Below are 6,038 nucleotides of genomic sequence, written 5' to 3'. Positions count from 1 at the left end.
TAGCAGGCAAGTGTCTTAGCCACTATGCTACCAGAGCTCCCTTTTTATTAATAGCAATGTAAAATGTTAACATTAGGGGAAACTGACTGGGAACTCTCTGTATTATCTTTGCAATTTCATGAAAATCTAAATTTATTTCAAAATTAGAAATTATGTAAAGAACTTCTCTTCTTGAAGTTATTCAAGACCTGACCCTTAACTTAAAAAAGCCCTTGAAATATTACCAGGTAAATGAAAAAACTCTATGCCAACTCAGGCTGCCCATTTGTAGTTAGACCAACACTGGTTTAATTTGTTTTGTTAGGATGCCAGCAAAGCTATTAATAAGTCACAAAACACGTTTGCCAAATATATGGGACATGCAATTAAAACAGAGAAGGTACTTCCTTTATTTGTCATTCCTTGAACTTTTATGTATAGAATTTCTACTTGAATATTTTATACTTGCTGATATGTTGTTTTAATAATCCTCAAATCACTTCATGGGTGATTGTTCCATCCACCCCCGCCCTCCTCCGGAGCACTTACTGTAATGCAGTGAGCTGCAGGAAGTAGGCATTCACAGAGCTTGCATCTCTCTGACTGGCTGACTGACTCAGTGTGCTACCAGTAATTATATTTTAAAATTTAATCAGAACAGTTCTAGGAACTTAGGGGATAATGTCAAAATCAACTATTCAAGTAAGGTTTGCATAAATCGTCTAAAGAGAATAGACTCCATCAAAACTTGTCAAAATGCAGAGTTTGTCAGTGGGAACCAGAATATCAAAGTTTTAAATCACCCATATGAAATACACTCAAGACAAAAGGTGAATAGTTCATGGTGAAATTAGCATTTCTACAATAAATTTGGGCTGAACACAAAGTTACTGGACCTATTATTCTGCTTTTTGTTTTATTTTTAGGAGCTCTGGTGGCGTAGTGCCTAAGGCATTTGGCTGCTAACCAGAAGGCTGGAGGTTCAAACCCACCAGCCACTCCTCGGAAGGAAGACTGGGCAATCTACTTCCGAAGAGATACCACCTTGGAAACCCAAGGAGGGGTTGCTATGAGTCAGATCTGACTCGACAGGCAGTGAGTTTGGTTTGGTTTTTGGTTTTACTTTTAAAGGTGATGAAGAATCACAATATTATCTTGTTTTGGCTCTTGCTATATTTTCAGAAATTCTATAAAAGGCTTGAAACATAGGAACTATTTATCTCTCTGACCTTCTTCTGTAATATCTGCATGACCTATGGTCAACGCTACTCAAAAATACCAAGAATTAGAATAGAACCAACTTAAGAGACTCTCGAAGTGTTTTCAATATATTAAGTCAGTCCTTCTAAAATTTCTATAAAAGAGATGCAAAAGTAGAAATTACCACCATTTTTTCATGTAGGAAAATATAAATTCAAAGAGAGAAAAAATTGCAACATCATCTACAGAAGACTTTAGATTCCAGATTTCCAATTGACTTAAGATATTTTCCAAGGTAGCATGTCTCTCTCATCATCTAATCCCCCTGTATTTTCCCAAACATGCTGAAAATGAACCTTTTGGTTAGCCAAGCATGTTAACCATTTTTACCACCCAAGGATTACAAACATGCTGAAATAAAAAAGTTTTTTTTTTGTGTGTGTGTGTGTGTGTGTGTGTAGTGCCTAAGGCATTTGACCACTAACCAGAAGGCTGGTGGTACAAACCACCACTCCTCTGAAGGAAGACTGGGCAATCTACTTCTGTAGAGATACCTTTTCGGAAACCCAAGGAGGGATTGCATTGAATCAGAATTGAGTCAATAGCAGTGAGGTTTTTTTTAAATTTTACTTTATGAGCTCTGGTGGTGCTGTGGTTAAAGCTTTCAGCTGCTAACCAAAAGGCTGATAGTTCAAATCCACCAGGCACTCTATGGGAAAAAATTGAGACAATCTGTATCTATAGAGATTTTCAGCCAGTTCTACTCTGTCCCATAGTATCAGTATGAGTTGAACTTGACTGGATGGCAGTGACTTTGGTTTGGTGGTTGGAATTTTAGTTTACTCATTAATAAAGATCCAAGCAAAAGCTAAATCCTAAGAATTAGAAGGAATACAAAGTTTTCAGTAGTCTCTAGGCTTATTTCTCACTAAGATTGCTTGGATTTGACTCTGGATTTAGGGTTAGTGCTTATTTTCACAACTACCATTACATCAAACAATGTATTGCATTGGGCAAATCTGCTGCAACAGACCTCTTTAGAGTGTTAAAAAGCAAAAATGTCACTTTGAAGACTAAGGTGTGCCTGACCCAAGCACACTGGTGTGTTCAATAGCAAGTTCTCAATATGCATGTGAGAGCTGAACAATGAATGAAGAAGACTGAAAATGTTGATGGCATCTAACAGCAACAACAACAAGGACATTGTATGTTATGGGGGAATTGTATGCTACAGTGGTGGTGGTGGTAGATGCCGTCAAGTCAGCTCTGACTCATAATGACACTAGGTACAACAGAACAAAACACGCCCTGGTCCTACATCATCTTCACAGTCCTTGCACCCATAATTGCACCCACTGTGTTGGTCCATCTCATTGAGGGTCTTTCTCTTTTTGTTCACCCTCAACTTCACCAAGCATGATATCCTTCTCCAGGGAATGATTCTGTCTGATGACATGACCAAAGTAGGTGAGACAGTCTGGCCATTCTCGCTTCGAAGGCGTATTTCTGGCTACACTTCTTCCAGGATAGATTTATTTGTTCTTCTGGCAGTCCATGGTATTTTCAGTATACTTCACCAACACCACAATTGAAAGGTATCAACTCTTTTTTTATTCTTTGTCCAGATTCCACATGCATATGAGGCAAGTGACCATTGCTTGGATTAGGGATTAGGCATACCTTAGTCTTCAAAGTGACATCTTCTTAACACTTTAAAGAGGTCTTTTGCAGCAGTTTTGCCCAGTGCAATACAATATCTGATTTTTTGACTGCTGCTTCCATGGGTGTTGATTGTGGAATCAAGTGAAATGAAATCCCTGACTTCAGTCTTTTCTCCATTTATGATGGTGTTGCTTGTTGGTCCAGTTGTGAGGACTTTTGTTTTCTTTATGTTGAGGTGTAATCCATACTGAAAACTGTAGTCTTTGATCTTCATCAATAACTGCATCAAGTTCTCTTCACTTTCAACAAGCAAGGTTGTGTTGTCTGCATATTCCAAGTTGTTAATGAGTCTTCTCCAATCCTGATGCCACATTCTTCTTTATACAGTCCAACCTCTCGGATTATTTGCTCAGCATACAGACTGATTAAGTATGTTAAATATATACAACCTTGATGCACACCCTTCCTGATTTTAAACCATGCAATATCCCCTTGTTATTTTTGAACAATAGCTTCTTTCTTTTTCTATGTACAGGTTCCTCATGAGCACAATTAAGTGTCCTGGAATTCCTATTCTTCTCAGTGTTATCCGTAATTTGTTATTACTCACACAGTCAAATGCCTTTGCATAGTCAATAAAATACAGGTACATGTCTTTCTGGTATTCTTCGCTTTCAGCCAAGATCCATCTGACATCAGCAATGATGTCTCTTGTTCTACATCCTCTTCTGAATCCAGATTAAATTCCTAGAAGTTCACTGTTAATATACTGCTACAACTGTTTTTTTAATTATCTCCAGCAAAATATTACTTGTGTGTGTTGTAATTATATTTTTCAATAATTTCCACATTTTGTTGGATCACCTTTCTTTGGAGTGGGCATGAATACGGATCTCTTCCAGTTGATTATCCAGGTAGTTGTCTTCCAAATTTCTTGGCATAAGCGACTGAGCACCTCCAGCACTGCATCCATTTGTTGAAACATCTCAGTGGGTGTTCAGTCAATGGAGCCTTGTTTTTGCAAATTCCTTCAGTGCAGCTTGGACTTCTTCCTTCAGTACCATTGGTTCCTGATCATATACTACCTCCTGAAATAGTTGAACATGGACCAATTCTTTTTGATAGAGTGACTCTGTATATTCCTTCTGTTGTCTTTTGATGTTTCCTGTGTCATTCAATATTTTGGCCATAGAGTCATTCAGTATTGCAACTCAAAGCTTGAAATTTTTTTCTTCAGTTCTTTCAACTTGAGAAATGCTGAGCGTTTTCTTTCTTTTTGGTTTTCTAACTCCAGATCTTTGCACATTTCATTTTAATACTCTACTTTGTCTACTCAAGCTGCCTTTGGAATCCTCTGTTCAGCTCTTTTAGTTCATTAGTTCTTACATTCATTTTAGCTACTTTACATTCAAGAGCAAGCTTCAGAGTCTCTTTGAACATCCATTTTGGTCCTTTCTTCCTTTCTTGTCTTTTTAATGATCTTTTGCTTTCTTCATGTATGATATTCTTAATGTCACTCAAAGCTTTTCTAGTCTTCGGTCACTGGTGTTCATCGTGTCAAATATATTCTTCAGTCACTGGTGTTCATTGTGTCAAATTTATTCTTCAAATGGTCTCTAAATTCATGTGGGATATAATCAAGGTTGTTTTGTGACTCTCATGGACTTGTTTTAATTTTCTTCAGCTTAACCTTGAACTTGTAAATGAGTAATTGATGGTGTGTTCCACAGTTAGCTCCTGGCCTTGTTTTGACTGATGATACTGAATTTCTCTAGTGCCTCTTTCCACAGATGTAGTCAATTTGATTCCTGCATATTCCTTCTGGTGAGGTCCACGTATATAACTACCATTTATGTTGCTGAAGAAAAGATATTTGCAATAAGTAAGTGCTTGGTCTTACAAAATTCTATTATGTGATCTCTAGCATTATTTCTTACACCAAGGCCATATTTTCCAACTACTGATTATTATTCTTTGTTTCCAACTTTTGCATTCCAATTACCAGTAATTATCAATACATCTTTATTGCATGTTTGTTCAATTTCAGACTGCAGAAGTTGGTAAAAACCTTTCATTTCTTCATCTTTGGCTTTAGTGGTTAGTGCATAAATTTGAATAGTAGTCATATTAACTGGTCATCCTTGTAGGCGTATGGATATTATCCTATCAGCCTTGTACTTCAGAATAGATCTTGAAATGTTCTTTTTTATGATGAATGTGATGCCATTCCTCTTTAATGTGTCATTCCCGGCATAGTAGACCATGTGATTGTCTGATTCAAATGGCCAATACCAGTCCATTTCAGCTCACTAATGCCTAGGATATCAATCTTTATGCATTCTATTTCATTGTTGACAACTTCCAATTTTCCTAGATTCATACTTAGTACATTCCACGTTCTAATTATTAATGGATATTTGTAGCTGTTTCTTCCCATTTTGAGTCAAACTGACAGATAAGTGGCAGACAATGTCCTCAGTCAACATAAAGAAAAACTGCAGAAACAAGTGTAGATTTCCAAGCATCCTCCCATGTACACAGAGTGACATATAAACTCCAAACAACTTATAATCTTATTATACAATATTTACTAAGTGACCAGCCTGCTTAGAAAACCAGTTTTATATGGCATCAACTTCAACTGGACTTACAGGCTTAGGCAAGAGGATAAAGTGATTACATTTCATTACCAGAAGTCTTAAGAGTAAATGAGTTGAGTCTCTCTGATACTTGACTGATTAGTATACCTCATAGCTCTAACCCTAGCAAATAAGGCTGACTCATTAATTTAACTAGGTTCCTTATTAGTTCTAATTCCCCAAACTAGGTGGAGCAAATTGTTTCCCACTTTTTTTTTTTAACTTTCTCTTCCTCCCAAACTAAAAGGTATTCTCCTTCCTCTCTCAACACCTCCAATTACTAGTATCAGTTGATGTTGAGTAGATTCTGATTCATGGCAACCTCGTGTGTCAGAGTAAAACTGTTCCATAAGATTTTCAGTGACTAATTTTTCAGAAGTAGATCACCAGACGTTTCTTTGGAGATGCCTTTGAGTGGACTTAAACCTCTGACTTTTTGTTTAGGAGCAGAACATGTTAACTGTTTGCACTACCCAGGAACTCTCCACCTCCAAATAGGTAACCTGTTATAACTCATATTTGATTACTTCCCAGTTTTTAATACCCTTTGTAAGAAAG

Source organism: Orycteropus afer, unplaced genomic scaffold (genome assembly GCF_000298275.1).
Source record: "Orycteropus afer afer isolate SDZICR_OR568_19922 unplaced genomic scaffold, OryAfe1.0 scaffold00152, whole genome shotgun sequence".
Lineage (NCBI taxonomy): Eukaryota > Metazoa > Chordata > Mammalia > Tubulidentata > Orycteropodidae > Orycteropus > Orycteropus afer.
This window is presented reverse-complemented; position numbering follows the sequence as displayed.